Source organism: Rhipicephalus microplus, chromosome 2 (assembly GCF_043290135.1).
Source record: "Rhipicephalus microplus isolate Deutch F79 chromosome 2, USDA_Rmic, whole genome shotgun sequence".
Classification (NCBI taxonomy): Eukaryota; Metazoa; Arthropoda; class Arachnida; order Ixodida; family Ixodidae; genus Rhipicephalus; species Rhipicephalus microplus.
The window spans coordinates 172,607,304-172,627,148 of NC_134701.1; positions in this window are offsets into that span (position 1 = coordinate 172,607,304).

A 19,845-nucleotide genomic window follows, 5' to 3' on the forward strand; every position below is an offset into this window, starting at 1 on the left:
TAGAACAGATGCTGCACGAAAACTCCGCAGGCTTGCTTGCCAGCAAACCACATCACTATGGAATCAGCCACACTTCAAGCATGCCCGACTGTACTCGCTTGACCCTATACGCTAAGTCTTCAAGTCCCGTCGAGGTTTGCCGAGAAGACCAGACCCTGTTATGTAGGCTGTGGTTGGGCATTGCGTTTACCAACGCCTACGCTTTCCTTATCGGGATGGCCGACACCACAGCCTGTGGCCACTGAGGCAAAAAAGAAACGATCCAACATCTTCTTCGTGACTGCCTAAAATATAGCAAACAATGACTATGCCCTCGCAAGGAACTCAGCCAAGTAGATAATCAACCTCTGTCGGAGCAAGAAATTCTACAATATCGACAAGATGCAACTTCACAGAAGAAGGCCCTCAAAGCGCTACTGCACTTTTTGCGATCGACCGGCCTTACCGAACGTTTGTAGCTAGGACGCCTTTCCTGTGTGTTTTTTCGTTTTCTCAGGAGTGTGCGTGCGTTTTTTTATCTACCCCCTCTTTCTTGCCCCTATTTTCCGCCCCCAGGGCTGGGTAGCAAACCAGATGCCAATATCTGGTTAACCTACCAGCCTTTTCTTTCTCTCTCTCTCTCTTGCTTAGTAGTTACCGAAAGACTAAAAACGAATGAAACCCTCGGCTTTCGCGTTTCGCTGCAGCTAAAATAATCTTTTAGGATAAATTCATTTGCTGTATCCTGCCCCGCCGCGGTGAGCTAGTGGCTAAGGTACTCGGCTGCTGACCCGCAGGTTGCGGGTTCGATTCCCGGCTGCGGCGGCTGCATTTCCGATGGAGGCGGAAATGTTGTAGGCCCGTGTACTCAGATTTGGGTGCACGTTAAATAACCCCAGGTGGTCAAAATTTCCGGAGCCCTCCACTACGCCGTCTCTCATAATCAAATGGTGGTTTTGGGACGTTAAACCCCACAAATCAATGAATCATTTGCTGTATCCTACACGCAAACCATTACAGCGTCACAGCATATTAGAATTCCACAGCAAGCTGTGTTTTTCTCCATTATAAATGCAATGAATATCGAGGTCATCATACCCGCCATCTTGATGTTCTGGTCACTCGATTATTCATTCTATCTCTTGTTGTGTCACTGGTACAGCAGGCTTCGTGATGTGCACGCAAAAGCACACTATGCGAGCAGAGGGCGAGCGTCTATTGACTTGTCAAAGAGATCGCAAATTTGAGTCTGCCGCGTGAATGGTGTAGTTCGCGATAATTAGATGAGAGAGCCATGTTTCTCGGCGCCTAAAAGTGGGTGCTTCTTCGTCACTCGCGGAGCCGTGACAGCTCTGTGAGTAATCTGGCTTCATACCAGAGTGCTGTCGTTGCCTTGAGGCAATAAAGCCACGCCTCATTCACAAGTTCTCACTGTGGTTTGCGGAGAAGGAAGCACGCGCTCGCAAATTTTTCAGATTGCCTCTGTGGCTAAGGGAGAACGACCACAGTAAGGCCAACTGATGGCAGAATGTTCCGCTTGCATCAGATAATTTTGTTTCAGCGGATTCATGAGCCACTGCCATTCTATATACGTATACTTATTAAAATCACCTGGCTTAACTAACTCGCCGATTTTAACATTTTCCTGGAGCAACATACGTTCATGAGACTACTAGAGTACACCGCTGCTTTCCTACGGTTTTCCTCCAAGATTGCTTCATCACGCGGAGGCTCACTGGCGAATTGTCGCTGAGAAATTTACACACGGTTGCAGTCATGAGCGTGTATATATGGCGTAGCCCCCGAATTTCTCGAGTAACCGTATTAGTGGGACTTCTAGGTGTGTGCCACCAGGCAATGCTTGGTCGCACGTACTCCATCTCCAGGAACAAGAATTACATTTAGCGTCTATCGACTTCTACAGGGGCGGTGGCTACCTTTGTGTCTGCACGCAACTTTTTATACTTGGTTTGTCAGGTAGTAGTAAATAAATAAATAAATAAATAAATACACACTTTTATATATATATATATATATATATATATATATATATATATATATATATATATATATATATATATATATATATATATATGTATATAATCTAACAGGCAATAATGCCTAGGAATGTATAGGGGAAGTTGTTAGACGCAATTGTAATGTAAATGTGAAGAAAGCAATGTGGGTGAAAAGATAACTTGCCATGAGTAGGAACCTACTCGGTTCCTGCTCACGGCAAGTTACCTTTTCACCCACTTTTCTTCACTTACATTTACATTACGATTGGGTCTGATAACTTCACCTATACATTCCTAGGCATTATTGTCTGTTTGATCTCAATAATAAAAAAAAACACTGAAAAAACGAGCATTTATATATTAATATATATATATATATATATATATATATATATATATATATATATATATATATATATATATATATATATATATATATATATATATATATATATATATATATATATATATATATATATATATATATATATATATATATATATATATATTGTTCTATGACGCATTGAAACTTCTGCATAGTTATGTCCTTGATTAAAAAAACTTAGTGTGCTGCATGCAAATGTACACGATCACTTTTGCTAAGGCTGTGCTCTGTTTGAAGGGTCTTTTGAAGGTTCGTTCGACGTGGTACGCTTAAGAAATATAGTCGAAAGTACTTCTTCTCTTTTCTGAATGTTAAAGAAATTTTAAATAGTTAAACTAAGAGTTAGTTTCGCACGCAAATGAGGCCTGTAGTTTAACTCTGTTATGTCCGAACGAAATACTACTGAAAGCAAAATGGAGTATTAAACGACATGTTAATTACAATTAGTTATTGAAGTATATAATGTACCACATTACTTGACATTCTTTCTTGAAATGTAAAAATGACTGCCTTGGAAATATGATACGTGGATCGGACAGATACATAGGCTTCACACCAATATTCGCACCTATAATAGATTTATGCAATCATATGAAAAAAAAAAACCTTTAGGTGGACCAACTTTTACTATGTGGCGATAAAACTTGGCTGTTTTCTATGACAACTCTTTCTCTTACAATCAGCTTCGATGCTTAACATCCTCATGTTCATTTTTCTTATGAATGAGGCAGGAATGTTTTGCTGTTGTTAAATATGTTCATATTGACTGATGTGTCAAACAGCCATCAACTTAAGCAAATGTGTTCATTCTCTCAAATGGATTCATCCCGGCTGCGGCGGCTGCATTTCGGTTGAAGGCGGAATAGTTGTAGGCCCGTGTGCTCAGACTTTAGGGCACGTTAAAGAACCCCAGGTCGTCGAAATTTCCGGAGCCCTCCACTACGGCGTCTCATAATCATGTGGTTGTTTTTGGACGTTAAACCCCAAATATCAATCACCCAATCTCAAATGAATTGTCCGCATGTACGTTTGTTACACCGCGTTTTTTCATTTCTTCGTTCGGCACAGTGTGCCCGGTATCAAACACTTATATTTCTCTGGCAGAGATGAATCCTTGGAGGCATTAGGTTTACGAATACCGAACATGGTCTCACTACACATCTTTCCCTGTCAGTCTATAGCACAGCATCACTACACTTTGTAGTGAAAGAAATGAAGTCATTTTACACCAAACAACTGTGTACTCAGAAAGATTTTTACACTCCCGTTCAAATGCTGCTACAACATTAAACGTACACATTCGACAAGGATACGCCACATAAAAGTTGCTTTGGTCAGAACATGAAATTGTGTCTGGGCCAGTGAGTTCATATATCATGGCTCCTGCACACGGCCGCTATGAAAGTAGTTCACACCGCGCTTGTGTGAATGTCGAACTTCCATAAATGTCAGCTCAAAAAAATCCACAGCGAACATGTAGGCAGTATTCTAGAAAAGTGACAAGATTGCTCACAGCTGAAAGCTACCTTTGTGTGTGAACAAGGAGACACGAGAAACAGTGTAACAACTAAAAGAGAAATCATCTTATCACGTATTCGTAGCATGAAAAACAGCAGGGATGCTTGCAACGGGACGACAACTGTGGCCATCACAAGTGTGCAGGAATCATTTACGGACGTGACTGGAAACAAGAAGAGCGTGTTCTCTCTCCCCTGTCAGCGTTCAGTGGCTTCTTTTTCTTCTTTCGTTCATTTTTGTACACTTCAACTTGCTCTCTAATACAACGGTAAAAAGCAAAATAACGGAGCAGTTCTGCTGGATGCTGCCAAGCAAACAAGCGAATACTTAACACAAGAGGAGCCCAAAAGAAGTGATAAAATAATGAGTTTTTCATTATTCAAACAATTTAAAATACGATTGAAAGATCGAAGGGAAGTTCAAGGGGGAGTGCAAAAACCACCCAATTAGTTTTTTCAGAAAAGCTAAGCGCAACTACTACGAAATCACATAGCTATTTTGTATTACTGTCACTATTGAAGCGTCCATTTGACTGAATTAAGTTTGACAGCGCATAATTATTTGATTATTGATATTTAGGATTTAACGTCCTTAACCCACAATATGATTATGAGAGGTGCCGTAGGGAAGGACTCCGAAAATTTCGACCACCTGGGGTTCTTTAACATGCACCCATATCTGAGCACAAGAGTTTACAGAATTTACGCCTCCTTCGAAAATCCAGCCGTCGCAGCCGGGATTCGATCCCGTGACGTGCGGGTCAGCAGCCGTGTACTTTTGCCACTATACCACCGCGGCGGGTGACAGTGCATGATTACCGTAATTCGTTTATTTTTCCAACGTATGCTTGAATTCAACACTCAGTCATAGGCATGCACACGGGAGTGGGTTAGTGGGAACAACAGCCCCCCCCCCCTCGTCACCTAAAGGGGCACACAAAATTTGCCTCGTGCACTGTAGGGCGAGGGGGCGGGGTGACGATGGCTTTTCGTTTTCACTGATAAGAAACCCTGCACATGCCTGTGCACTCAACTGCTTAGTCATCGACAAACAAAAGTATTAGTGAACAATAAAAATGCATAGGTGAATGTGGCAATCAAACGATAACTACATTTGCTGGTAAAATGCGATTACAGCCCCTTAAAAATAATAGAACACTAGAAAACTGTACAAGCTGCTCGGCGTTGAAAAAAACAAAACAAAATCCGTTTACTATACCAAAAACTGGCCACTGTGATATTGAGTCACAGTAATATCAAAATAACTGCAACTACTCGAAAACAAGCTTTCCGGCTTCTGTACTTGCTCTGGAAGAAAGTGAACATCAAGACTGTGATTGCCACATATGCTTGGAGTTAACGAACGAGAGCTACAGCAACTTGAAGTTTTTCTGCCGTAAATCTAGTGGTAAGGACTATAAACGCTTACTAGTTTGGTCGGCGTGCTTTTTAACTGATACTTTACATCTCCAACACCGCGGCTTTCTGAATAGTTTCGTTTTGTATCAATTCTAACTTACTTGCTACATGTAATCAAGTAGGATTACATTGACGTTTTTCTCACTTCATTGTGGTGAGTCGTTTCTACTATGAAAAACAGTTGTACGATAGCGGTATACAAAATAACAGATAATTGGGCACAGTATACCTCATTTCCGTGTAACTTCACCAGTTGCCATGTATCAACGTTGGAACAATCGGCATAAGTGCATAAAAATTCCTGATATCTGTGGCCCATATATGTCAACAGAACTTACTTACCTCCATAACTATGGTATATAGGAACCAGCTCACTTTAATTAGGCATTACTCAATCTTTCGCCAAAATGTCTGCTTGAGAAAGTAAAACAAAAAAATACGTAGCTTGCACGAGAGGCGCAAAGCTAAAGAGGTATGCCTGATTGACCCCAACGTAGTGCTGGCTTTTGCTGTGTTGTAAGACTGCAATGACGTACTATCAGCATCAAATGAAACGCGAACAGCGGAGCGCATGGCACAAGCCTTATCAGCGGCATATTGTGCGCCGTCCACCAGTGATTGACACAGACAGGCCCGCATATCCTGTGTGGCAGCACTGCACGATCCCCCTATAGTGCAATATTTCTGCTTGTGTTCCAGGTATGGTATTTGAATGGAACAAAATAAAAAATACAGAGGTTAAACTACTGCAGACGAAGGCGAGTATTATAGCATGGTTTGTCATCATGGAGTCTATCACCACGGAATGCCTGGAATTTCATTTAGAGTAGACAAAGGTCGGTTCATTAATGCTCACAACTTCACGCTGTTTCATTTCGTGCCGGTATAGCCAAACAATTTGCGCTCTCTTTTCCGAAGAAACGCTCGGCATTTCCAGTTGAAGTTGTGTCGTTCTTTTTTCACGATACAAAAGTGAAGCCTTTTCGGGTCGGTTTCTGAAAAAGGCTGCAAGTGAAGCAGCGCTGGCTAACAAGATATGATGATCGTTTCAAATCAACCACAAACCAATTATATTTTTCTCTTTGTTTTATTGTGCCAAGACACCTATTGCACTGCGACGCTGAAGCAAAAGCAAGGAATTGCGAGAGATACAATAAAAAGCGCTTGGCATGCCCACTGTGGCCACTATTATCACCATACCAAAACTAGAGCTGAAACGGAAATAATGCCCTCTGGAGGATCGCGTAGTGCTTCCAAACCAAGTGTGCACGCCTGTCAATTGCGATGACTGGACGGCTAACACTATACTGTTTCTAATGCTTGAAACACGCGCTCCGCTGTGCGGGTTTAAATTGACGCCGATAGTATTTTTGTTACGAAAATTACGTCAAAAACTCACATGATACCATGGAAAAAAGGTTTTTAATGGAGGTTGAACACACACTCTCTTGGTATATCGAGTACTGCTCTAATTCAGAGTGGTCGTAAGAAGCTTGTGATTAGTCAAATTAAACAACTGGCGAGCTTTGGGTAAAGGTAGTTGTGCTTGACGGCAAGCTTCCTGAAAATTCGTGGCCAAGAGGGCTGTAGAGCTTTTCTTGGGGTTCATCTTTCTAAAGAAAAGAGGGTTTGCCATGCGCAGGTGACAAACATTTGGAGAAAACAAACAACAAACACATCCTCAGCGTTTTCATAACAAACGTGATACTCTCGGGTATAGGCGGAACGAGGAGCATCGCCTCAGTGAGCTTAAGTTGTATATCCTCGAAAGCCTTTGCGGTAGCGTTGGTCTGAGCTAAATAACCCCGTGGGCTCATTTGTACGCCCAACAAGTCACGAAGTGGCTGCAGGATTGTGATGCAACGTGACACGTACCTTAGGCCATAATATACGAGTCATAAAAAAATTCTTCTCTTCAGTGTAGGAAATTCGGAAATGGCAGTGACACGACTGAACAGTGGTCAGATACTACAACAGTTTACACAAGTCCAAGGAAACTTATTTTAAGACGCCGACTTCACCCTTCGTGGCTTCGGGAACAACACCACACTACCAAAGTCATAAGAATAATTGACGTAAGTCACCATTCTGTTCGACTGTACAGCAGTTGAAGAGAACAATTTCATGTAAATCAGACGGATCAACAACGCAGGCTCTAAATTAACTCGCCCACACAACTTTCAAATATATGGGTCGAGTTGCGTAGTCTGAAAAGCATACGAGGGTACTCCAACATGCTAGAAAGAGTGGTGATAGCAGTCTTCTGTATGTCTGATGGCTCAACCAAGATCTGCTGATGCACTTCTGCGAAGTCACTTTCACTGAAAGTTGTGCAGCCATAAAGGAGGCAAGTAACATTCTGCATATGTGTGATTACTTTAAACGTTGGCAGATTCGTTGAGGTTTCACTTTTTAAAACCTACTTATGACTAAAGAATTGTATAACTGACCAGAGATTTCATAAAATATAACCACAGAAGACGGCTGCTGTAGCTTGATTCTCGGCAAGCTTCGAATCTTGGCAAACTTGAAAACCTCCTAATTTCTCCTCATTGAGATCCTGTCGTCCAGCAGGTACTTCTTCTTTTGTTTCCGATATCGCAGCCTGCTCGATTTAATCCGGCCTGTCATTTGCGTTGAAGTGCATGGACAGACTGGAATGATAGTCACGGCAATAATCAGTGACCAAGCACCGACATGGCAACACTTACAAGTTTTGCTTGGTCACGTGGTACCGCATCGGCTAGGATCCGAGTCAGCACAACTGTGGCTTTCCTCAACCGTGAATCACGTGGCGGGACTTAGAGTGAGAGAGACCCCAAGAAGAATGAGGAGCCATTGAGGATGTATCCTCCAAGCTGGCCGAGGGCCAAGACCATTCTCTAATTTTCGTGGCTGGCCCTCAGAGGTAAACGGCTCTATTTGTGCGTGTATTTTTGGCTGGCTGGCTGGCTGGCTGGCTCGCTGGCTGAAGGCTATTTGAAGGCATAATCCTTTCACACTTGAATTCATTGTGTGCAAGTTGTATTTGTGACATGGTGGAGGGGAATGAATGCACAAAAACGGAAACAGTCATGTCATTTGTTTTTCTCACTGAAGCTACATCTTTCAAGAGCTAGTGTGGCGGAAATCTTGGGGGCAGGTTCGGCGTCCTTAGTTGTGTTGAAAAAAAGATCACCGTTTGTAAGTGAAAGGATGGAATAGATGCCTTTAAAAGAAATCATCAAATCATCGCCTCCTATGTCATCAAATAGAGTATTCCTGCGTGGCAAGCGGGTATTCTACTACAGACCCCTGTCAGAGATACAGGCTATTCGGAAAAAAGTTGGCAATACGAATTTTTCGTAAACCAAGTAGTCATCCCTGAGCATATAATAATTTGTGGCAGAAATTATGATCGCTACAGCCATTTATTCGTGCGTATTTCGCACAAGTATTAAGTTTTAGCCTCCCCTATCCACTTCAAAACACGCGTGTTGACTTGCGAAGAAGTAGTGATTACTTCGTCAATTCCCAAAAAGAATAGTTATGGTGTAGTTGGTCTTTCGCAGCTGTCATTACACCATAGCTTGCGCAGTAGTCATTATAAGAGACGTTTAAACAAGCGATGTTACAAATACTAGCACAAACAAGCTTTTACCCTGGGGCGTGTTGTGGAGAAGCAAAGTCAAGAAAACGACGCAGAAGGCTGCGCCATCTGTGGGACAATACGCGATCGAGTTTTATTCTCAAGCTCAACTGTCATCCATGTTTCCTGAGTGACCATTTTCTTTGACTTATAACGAACACCATAGCATTATCCAAACCATTTTTATGAAAATTTTTCCATAGCTGCGAAAGGATATTGTTTTAGTACATGTTTGAGAGCATATAGCTGGACCCTAAAACATATTCTTCGAATCCCGCTTGGGAGACAGACCATTGAGAAATCACTGTGAAAGCAGGGTTTCGTTAAAGGTAGGGAGGTCGCCCAGAAGAAAACTTCCGGTTCGCTAACCTGCATTGAGGAAGGAGATTGACACGTAAGGAGTGAAAAATAAAAGAGGAGTGGATAAAAAAAATAGAACGCCCACAGATACTCAGGCACGGAAGTGTCATTGTCCCTTTGCGAGTTCGGATGATTTTTTTAAAACGACAGCGTCTTCATCGCTTTCTGGTTGGAAGATCGAACGTACGGCACTCTAAAAAAGACTACTCTGAAAGCGGCCGGTCATCTAGCCGTATTAACGTTGCCAAAAGTTCTTGTCTTTCGGAGCTCTACTTAGTACAAGCACAAAGGATACCCATCCGGTCTATAGCCCGGATGGGAATTCGACTTGAAGTCACAGTTCTACGTGGTGAAGGCAGTTATGGAAAAAACCAGTCGTGTTCCACATCAAATGTGTTATACAACGTGCGAGTGGGCGAATCTTTGATGCTGCTTTCCTTCTTGATAAAGGAATGAATTCCTACACAATCCTGTTATGAGTGTTCCTGACACAAGAAAAAAGGTCACTCTTGTTGTGTGGGCTGCGGTGCACCTAAGGGTAACACATACCTCATAATGATTCGCAGGTCACACAAAGAACTGCTGGCAGGTATACTTTTTGCCTCGTTTCCCACCTTTACACAGGCCATGATTCACCATGTATGTTCAGAGTTGTGTATAAAATTTTTTAACAATTCTAGTTACGCTCTTTATCGATACAAAGAGTCACAGTGAAGAGAACGCGAAATAAATGTCGGAATGTACGCAGTAGCTACTCCTCTAAATCGTTAGAAAAGGTCCGTACGAAAAGCACACAACCCCAGGGAATAATTTTAGGAGTCAAACTAACAAATCTTTTACCGATGTTTTTACTTCAACGAGGCCGAGCGAACCAGACCGAGTGCCTTCACAAGCATATTTTAACGACATGTGGAAATAAAAAAATCGTTCACAAACAGCAGATATACATTCAAGCTTACATTGAAAGATTTGCTCGAAGCTGTTTGGTGAACTACGTTCAACCAGAAAAAAGTTTTCACTTTATACCATGGGTTTTCTTTTTGTAAGACGGTTACAGCGCTGCCGAAGACATGAGATCACAGATGAAGGACAGTGAGTTTGCCCTGAATAAATATTCCGGCAGAGAGATCCCATCACGCAAAGTATTCTGGGTGTCTAGTTGATTTGAAGTAACCTTGTTCGCTTTTGTCTATGCATGTAAGTAGTATGGGCAGCTGCTAACAAATTTATATAGTCAGAATAGCCAATCAAAAGCTGTGATGCATAGAAAGTTAAGATGACGTTTCAAGTCATTGTAACGCATATATTGGTTACAGCGGGGTATTTTTATATCTGCGTGAGTGGTTGTCATCAGAAGACCCAGCCTCTTTCACTGTTCATTCTCCTATCCAAGATGTGCAGGAGACCATAATGTAGGTAACTAGGATAAGGCCCATTCGGATCCCTTAGTCCTATTAAAAACGCCCCTCTCATATGCTGGATTTACCTTCAGCGAGATGTCGCTTGAAGCTGATTCGATGCTAATGCAGGACACAAGCAAAGATATATCTTTACCGAGGAGAACACGAGTCCAGCGACTGTTTCAACTGTTCGTATTTGTTACACTGCCCGGAGAGTGGAGTGATGCGATGTGTCGATACGCATCAGGTTACTTGGAATTACTGATGATTACGCCAAGTCTCGGTAATTTACAGCACTGGGATAGGTTTCATGGAGCTTTCACATTGTCACATTCAGTACATCTTCGAAAATGAAATAAAGGCTTGTTTTCTTCACTATGTGCAACCTAATGACACCAACAAGTAGTAATGAAGCAAAGGAATGTGCAAGTACATTTCTTGAAATTTCAAACTGAAGTTGGGTAACTAAAATACCCATAAAAATTCACTTTGAACAAAAAGACAACTTGTTGAGGGGACGAGAAGGGGTCATGGGACCAACTTGTCTACCTTGACTTATTTATATCAAGAGCCTAATTACCACATTACGATGAAATTATGCAAATATCAGCGCTATGCTTTCCCTGACAATATTATCGGTGGCCTCCTTTGGCTATTAACTGAATTCGGCAGCTGGTGTTTGCCAATGCTTGTTCAGTAATTATGGTGCACACCCTATTCATCGGTTCATATAGCGGTTAACTACAAAGAGCCGAAGAAGCAGCTACTTTACTAGGCAGGGAAGTCGCGTGATTTTAGTACTGTCACAATATTTTGTGTAAATGGTGGTGAGCTCGGCTTTTATTGTTTAAGACCAGCGCACGAATACAAACAGGAAAAGCACGAAATGACAGTACTAATTCCTAATGTTTATTCCTTTACAAAGAGCTTTACTAACAGCTTCATATGTGGACGGTCATCTCTTTTGTATCCCGTGGTGAACTCTCGGTGATTCTTAAGCATGAAGTACAGATTTTGCCATTCCTACGCTAAAGGAAGAATCACAAAGAGTGACGAACACAGAAAAGGGAAGCAGAAACGAGGGTACTTGCAACTTTCACGCTTATTCTCTTAGAGTTGATAAGCAGCCGAAAGCTGTTACGACTTGTACCTTCGCCGACACTATTGCGTAGTGCACCGAGGTTACGCACTGCCAAGATTAGCAGCCGCTTGACAGGGCGCGTTTCTTTTGTGCAGAACTGATAGACGAGCGGACAAGACGACGGTGAGTTAAATCAATGCTTATGTACATCATAGAAATAGAGGTGTTACATATTCGGCACTGGGCCTGACAGCTTAGGAAATCGAAGAGTCGAGATGTATTCTCTCCGACTCATACGTCGCCTGTTTGTCGATGCGCCACTTGACAATTTTTATAGGCCCTGGGTTTTCTCTTACGTCAACCACGTTCAATCGCAACCGACGCTAGTGAAGTCAGCTTCCTTAAATCGGGACCCACTGCTGGGTGGCGTCATGATCTTCCAATCCGGAGCCGCTGCTCTGAGTTGCACACAAAGATGAGAGATGTCACCATGGATTGTGTAAGACTCGCTAGGTTGTACGGCACCGATTGCTTCATCAGGCTGCTATCAGGCCCATGGGCTGAGGGAGCTCGCCGTTCATTGTGTAAGACAGACCGGCAGCGCCGCTTGACGTCGTTGAAATGATGGCGTCAGGCGGACTCGCTCACTGGCCTTGACAGAGATCGCCTTTGCTGAGGCAATGACGTTTGGTCTGGACTCTCAGGCGTAACAGCACCCCTGCCGCCAGACAATGCACCAGAAAGACGAGCTGCTTCCATGTGGCTCGGATGTCGAGCGCGCTCGTTCGCCAGGTCCTTCTAGGTTCCCCTTCAGGGCCGTGAGGGAGGATATAGCTTCAGGATGAGGTCCGTGAACACATCCCATTCTTGAGGATAGATACCAGCTCCACTGTTCTGTCGCAGAAACTTGTCAACTAGCTTCTCTCGTCTCCTCTGGCGATTTTGGTCTCAGCAGTTGTCGATGGTTCTGCAACTTGTCAAGAACAGTTCGGCAACAAACAACAAACGACACTGGCAAGTGCCCTCGGTTACCTGACAGAACACCAGACAAATTATAGTACGACATATACCTAGCTACGTGTCTATCGGAATTTAGATCAGCCTATATCAAGAGGCACATGTGGGACACAAAACTCTTGAAACGAGTACTCAATTTTACGTACAAAACCGTAATGAAATAGAATATAACATAAAGATAGGCCCTTGAGATCAATATGGACGAGAGCGTTCAGATAGAGCCGTAATAAGGAGAAAATTTTGCCCCAACTCACCAGCGAAAGACCAAAAGATGGAGAAAGTACTAACTAAAACGCAAGACTCACTGCATCTGCATTAGCATTTAGATTTCCTTTTTTGTAGCGAACGTCTACGTTGTGCTGTTGGAGTATCATGCTCCACCTCAGTAACCGGTTGCTTTTAGGCGACAATATTTAATCAAATTAGAGAACAGTGGTCCGTTTCGACCACAAACCTCGAACCGCAGACGTATCACGCTAGCTTTTGAACGGCCCACACCAGGCAAGCGCATTCCTTTTCAGAGGTCCTGCATGTCTCTTCCCTGCAGCTCAGTTATCAAGATAAATATGAAACCAGCCTTTCGATTACATCTCTAGAAGTCTAAATTTCTGCTCCTTCTTCCTCTGAAGCATTCTAAAGCAGATTTATGACCACTTAACGTCGAACCTATGGTTTCATAAGGTTACTGTGGTAAATTTCGTTCGACTGCATTCCCAATTTCATTAATTAATTGGTATCAGAAAGCTTCAACATTATTTTGGTGGGCCCTTTCCAATGGACCACAAGCTTGTTCTTTTTGGACGGCTGCAGCAGCATTACCTGACTACTCACTTCAAAGGTGCATTTCTTCGACGATTTGTCGTGGCACTCGTTCGACAACACTTGTGCAGCCTTAATGTGGCTTTCCAAAATGTCTTTCGTTTTTACAAGCCTCTAAAGGAGGTCGAGAACATACGCAACTACATTAGGGTCTTCACCTAATCCCTCCCAGGACTCGCGTAGCATTCGCAATGGTATTCTCAAACTTCTGACATTCACAAGCTCTGCAAGGCTAATGACAGTGCTCTCATGAGGAGCTGATCACAAAGCGAACATTTATCTAAAAAGCAAGAGATAAGGCAGCTGGTGAAGACACTACTGTTGTCGCATTGGATTTCAGAAATAAATCCGGCGCGTGCGAATTTAGAGAGAAGAGCATCCACGACATGAGGGGAATTCAGCTCCTTAAGTGGTGTCGCTTATGGAAATTTTTTGGCTACACGGAGGGCCATGAGGATGTACCGACAACCTCGCCTTGACTCTGGCAAAGGCCTACAATATCAATCACTAGGCGCCGAAAAGGTTCTGTGGTAATTGGCACAAGCTTTATGGGTGCCTTCCGCCTGTCCATGAATTTCCCTGCTCTTTGTCAAGTGCAGCATGAGCGTACAAAGTCTTCGATACCCTTTAAGCGTTTCGTTATATTAAATCCTAAGAGAAACTCTAGTGTTAGTCTTCTTTAAGCCGAGATGCCCTGCCCACGCGTTTTCATTCGCCAGTTCGAATAGTTGGCGACGATACTTTTGTAGCACCAAGAGCTGCTCATACTTGCGACCTTGAGCATTTGTGTAGCTCTGATACAGGAGCCCCGCCTTCTAAAGAAAACGTCGTTTTTTCTTTGTTCTCAATTTTACGCTTTCCATTAGTGCTTCATTCGAGAGGACCTCGAGCTGCTTTCGAATGAGCGTTTCGGCTCAACCCTCGACAGCTCACTCCAACATTCCGCTACAGGCGAGAGCTTTGCACCCCTATCGCTCTCACAAAATGGCGCTATGTCGTCTCCCCCGCTGAGTGAGCCAGCGCAGGTCACTTCAGCGACGGGCCGCGCGAGTGACTGCTCGAGTGACTCACCCGGATAATTTCCTGTCCGAGGCTCCGTCGACTACCAACCAAGGTCACGCAGATCAACAGCTCTTGCAGGTGGTGTTTCACTACATTGAACGAAGTGAAATTCTTGCGAAAGGTCCCGCGCTTGCGATCACGTGAGGGCCATTTACGCTAAGTTGGAGAAGAACGATTTACCCTGCTCTTTGAGAAGCTACTTAGAGTTATTAGAAAAAAAGATAAGGAAGATGATTGGGAAGCGCGGCAGACACAGCCGCTTCGGTGCGAAGCTTACCGAAGGGGCCTTCAATGACAACCGTAGCGATTGGTAAGCAAGCACTCTGTTCCTTGGCGACTTGCCTATCCCACGCAAATTCTTCTGTAAATTCGTCTGGAGACACCGACAGCTTGCAAAACGCATTCTCCTTTTCTTCGTCCCATACTACTTTAACCGGTTCGGACTTTCGAAGTGCGTCAGTTAAAGGGCTGGCAATGCTAGAGTAGTGTTGCACGTATTGCTGACAGTATCCAGCTAGGCCCGAAAATGCCCTTATCTCAGATTCTGTGGTTTGTCGTGGATAGTTCACGATGGCGGCTACCTTAATTTCTGAAGGTCTATGTCAGCGATGCCCCGCAATGTGTCGCAGGTAAGACACCTCGCCGCACCCTAGGTGACATTTAGTAGGTTTCATGATAAGATCACCTCATTTACACCTGTTCAGCACGACGCGGAAATACTAGACATGTTCATACAGATGTTTGAGAAGATGGCGACATCGTCAAGATACGGCAGAGCGACCTCAGAGAGGCCATTAAGAACGTGTTCTATTAAGCCTGAATAACAAAAGGGCGCATTTTGCAATCCATAACTGAGCTTAAGTGGACGATACGTTCCGAATGGAGAAACAAATGCGGCACTGCTGCTAGCACGTTTTGTAAGGGGTACATGCCAACACCCTCGCATGAAGTCTAACGTGGAAATGTAGCTAGACTGTGACACAGTTTCTACCCTGTCCTCCGGATTAGGTAACGGGTAAGTTTGGTCTTGAGTTATGGCGTTAAGACATCGATAATCGATGCATGGCCTCGGATCTTTCCCCGGCACTTGAAGCAATATTAGAGGGTATGTGTGGTGACTCTCGCCCGGTACTAAGACTCCTAGCTGCAGATTTAATAATCTCTTCTTTCATGATCTGCTTTTGCACAGGGAAAGATCGATGCGGTTGGCTACGGATTGGCTCCTCACAAGTTAGCTCAATATCGTAGTGTCCAAACACCGTCGTGTTTCGGGGACGGTCCGAAAACACGTCTTTAAACTCGGAAACAATCTTCCTCAGGCCCTCCATCTGTACTTCATATGACCTACGCTCTACGTTGAACTGCTTCAAGATTACTTTCGAACCCATTTTGATAACATCATTAAAGGTCAAAATTTCTGCTCCCTCCTCTTCGGAATCATTCAAAAGCAGATTTACGACTGCTTGACGTTGAACGTATGATTCCATCAAGTTACCGTGGTAAATTTTGTTTGGCCGCCTTCCTAATTTCACTTCATAATTGGTATCAGAAAGCTTCGATATTAGTTTGGCGGTCCCTTCCCAAAGAACATCAAGTTTGTTCCTTTTGGACAGCCGCAGCAGCATTACCTGACCACCCACTTTAAAGGTGCGTTTATTTGCCGATTAGTCGTAGTACTCCTTCGACAACACTTGTGCAGCGTTCAAGTGGCTTTCCATAAGATCTTTCGTTTTTTCAAGCCTCTGAAGGAGGTCTAGAACACACGCAACTACAATAGGGTCCTCATTGAATCCCTCCCAGGACTCGCATAGCATTCGCAATGGTGTTCTCTAACTCCTGCCATACACAAGCTCTGACGGGCTAAAACAAGTGCTCTTATGAGAAGCTGATCTGAAAACGAACATAGCGGGAGGAATACACGCTTCCCAGCCGCATTTGTGCTTGTAGCAAACAGCTCCCAGTATCGGTTTGAGAACGGAATGCATTCGCTCTACCAGATTAGATTTCGGGTGATAGATCGAGCTATGCACTACATTTATTCCGCATTTATTCAAAAAAGTAGAGGTTACGCAGCTGGTGAAGACACTACCGTTGTCGCATTGAATTTCAGAACGAAATACCACACGCGCAAATATGGATATCAGTGCATCCACGACATGAGGGGAATTTAGCTCCTTAAGTGGTATCGCTTCTGGGAATTTTGTGGCTACACAGAGAGCCCTCAAATCATGGGTGCCTTTCACTTGTCCGTGAATTTCCCTGCTCTCTGACTAGTAATGTAACCTAGAAGTGCAGCAGCTTGGGCTAGTTGGTATCGCATGACGGTAGTTATAGCGCGAGAACAAAACGACGACACAGAGACAAGAAGAACACGTCTGTAGTTATAGCACGAGAACAAAACGACGACACAGAGACAAGAAATACACGTGTCCTTCATGTCCTTCTTGTCTCTGTGTCGTCGTTTTGTTCTCGCACTCTAACTATCGTCTCTGACTAGTGTCAAATGAGCGCACAAAGTCTTTGATATCAATCTAGTATTTCGGCCAATGAAGCTTAAGGGAAACTCTAGCCTTTGTCTTTTTTTATGCCGGGATGCCCTGCCCGCGCGTTTTCGTGCGCCAATTCCAAATGTTGGCGCCGATACTTTTGTGGCACCAAGAGCTGCTCATACTTGCGACCTCGCGCATTTGTGTAGCTCCGATAAAGGAGCCTTGCTTTCTCAAAAAAGAAACATTTCTTTTCTTGCTTCCTCAGCTTACGCTTTCCATTAGCGCTTTAATCGAGAGGTCCTAACGCTGCTCTCGAATGAGCGTTTCTTGATGAACCCTCGACAGCTCACCGTAACTTTCCGCTACAGGTGAGAGCGTTGCATCCCTCTCATTCTGACTCAATGGTGCCATGTCATCTCCTCCACCGACAGAGACCGCGCCAGTCGCTTTGGTGATGGGCCCTTCGAGTGACTGCTCAAATGACGCACACGGAGAATTTCCTGTCGGAGGTTCCGTCGAGTTGCCGCGAAGGTCACACAGCTTTTGCAGGTAGTGCTTCACCACATTGAACAAGATCAAGTTGCTGCGAAATCTTCCGCGCTTCTGATCTCGTGTAGGCCATGTACGCTAAGTTGGAGATGAACTATTTACCCTGCTCTCTGAAAAGCTGCTTAGAGTTATTAGAAAAAAGATAAGGAAGATGATAGGGAAGCGCGGCAGACACAGCCGCTTCGGTGCGAAACTTACCGAAGGGGCCTTCAATGACAACCGTAGCGATTGGTAAGCAAGCACTCTGCTCCTTGGCGACTTGCCTAATCCGCGCGCATTCTCCTGTAAAGTCATCCGGAGACACCAATGAAGAATGGACAACGTTCATTGTTGCCGCTGAGTCTCTAAGGGCTCGGCACGTTTTCCCATTCACCCTAGTTTCTTAGAGATACGGCTCTAACAACCACATGTTCTTTTCCGATTCTCGGATTGTTGCGAAATAAAACTTTTGCTTACAGTTTATCGCTATGTTCCCTTCCATTTTGCGGTTTTAGCATATTAGCGGCTTCCGTGATTCAAACGCCCGTGTGGTATCGGTGCGTTGTTTAGTAACCTCCCTCGATTTTTCCGCTTACGTTTGCCCTTCCCCAACAGTGTCCTTCGTAAGGGACGAGTCCTTCTTTAAACTACGGTGCAGAGCGGGTTTCCGTTGATCAGGTTTCTTTGAAAAGCCATATTTTCTTCCATTCTTTTTTTAACGCGCACTGCCCTGCTATGCAACTTTCGGTGGGTGTACTACCCCTAAGCTAACTCTGCTGCCTTGTTTAGCTGTACTTCACCAAGTTAGTCTTGTAGCCAAAGCTTGACATACTCCTCGATACAGTGGTTGAATTGTGCCCCGCCACGGTGGTCTAGTGGCTAAGGTACTCGGCTGCTGACCCGCAGGGCGCGGGTTCGAATCCCGGCTGCGGCGGCTGCATTTCCGATGGAGGCGGAAATGTTGTAGGCCCGTGTGCTCAGATTTGGGTGCACGTTAAAGAACCCCAGGTGGTCTAAATTTCCGGAGCCCTCCACTACGGCGTCTCTCATAATCATATAGTGGTTTTGGGACGTTAAACCCCACATATCAATCAATCAAATCAGTGGTTGAATTGCTCCAATGCAATGCATTCTACCACTTTATCTCAATCATCATAAACACCTTCGCCCTTGAGCCATTCAATTAAATCGGCTTTAATATGAAACGCGAAGTCAACGTGTGACTCATTCCCATTTCTAGCTTACCGGAACCTTTGCCTAAAAGCCTCGGGTGACAACTTGAAACGTCTCAAGAGCACTTCCTTAACCTCGTCACAGCTCTCGAACGGTTTTTTCGACAACCACATTGTCACGTCGCACACTTCCCCGTGAAGAAGAGGTAACAGGTTTTACGCCCAAAGAGACCGCTTCCAGGCATTTCACTCACATGCGTGTTCGAACTTGCACTGTAAACAAAAGTTAGCCGAAATGGGAGTTTCTCCAGTACATGAGCCCACAAAACTCCGCTGCCCCAATTATTTACTCCCTGGTAGGGAGTGAACTCGGCACATGTCATCGTAAAACGCCCCCTCCTTAATCACAGAGTTTATGAACGACATGACCTTGTTAAACTCCCCAGGGAGTTTCAGATCACGTGGTTACAAACTCCCTATAGGAGCTTTAAAAACCCTCTTTGGGCGTGACGTGTGTGTGTGTGTGTGTGTGTGTGTGTGTGTGTGTATGTGTCTGTACGGGCATATGTTTGCACGTCGGTGTGAAACACATGTGATTTGTGTGGCCAACCGTGTAAGCATCTGTCAACAGGCAACGAAATTATAAGTGCAGCGAAGAATAGCAACGACCGGTTGGTATTTAGTGGCAACATTTCAATATATTTCGCACCTTAAACCACGCTGCACATCGGTCCGATTCCTCAACGAAACGTCCTGAATGCTACGCTTCAAAGGGCCGAGTAACAAAAAACTTCGAAGAATAAACTAATGGTAGCAAAAGTAAGCTGTTGCGATCGTCAGCGGCTGCTCCTGGAGTTTCACCATCAGAAACTTCGAAGTGGTCTGAAGTAGGCTTCGCTCGACTACGGCAGGCTGGCCGGCAACCAGTCTGAGAGTTGCGCCGGCGACGCGCTCGCCCCGTCTCTGCCAAT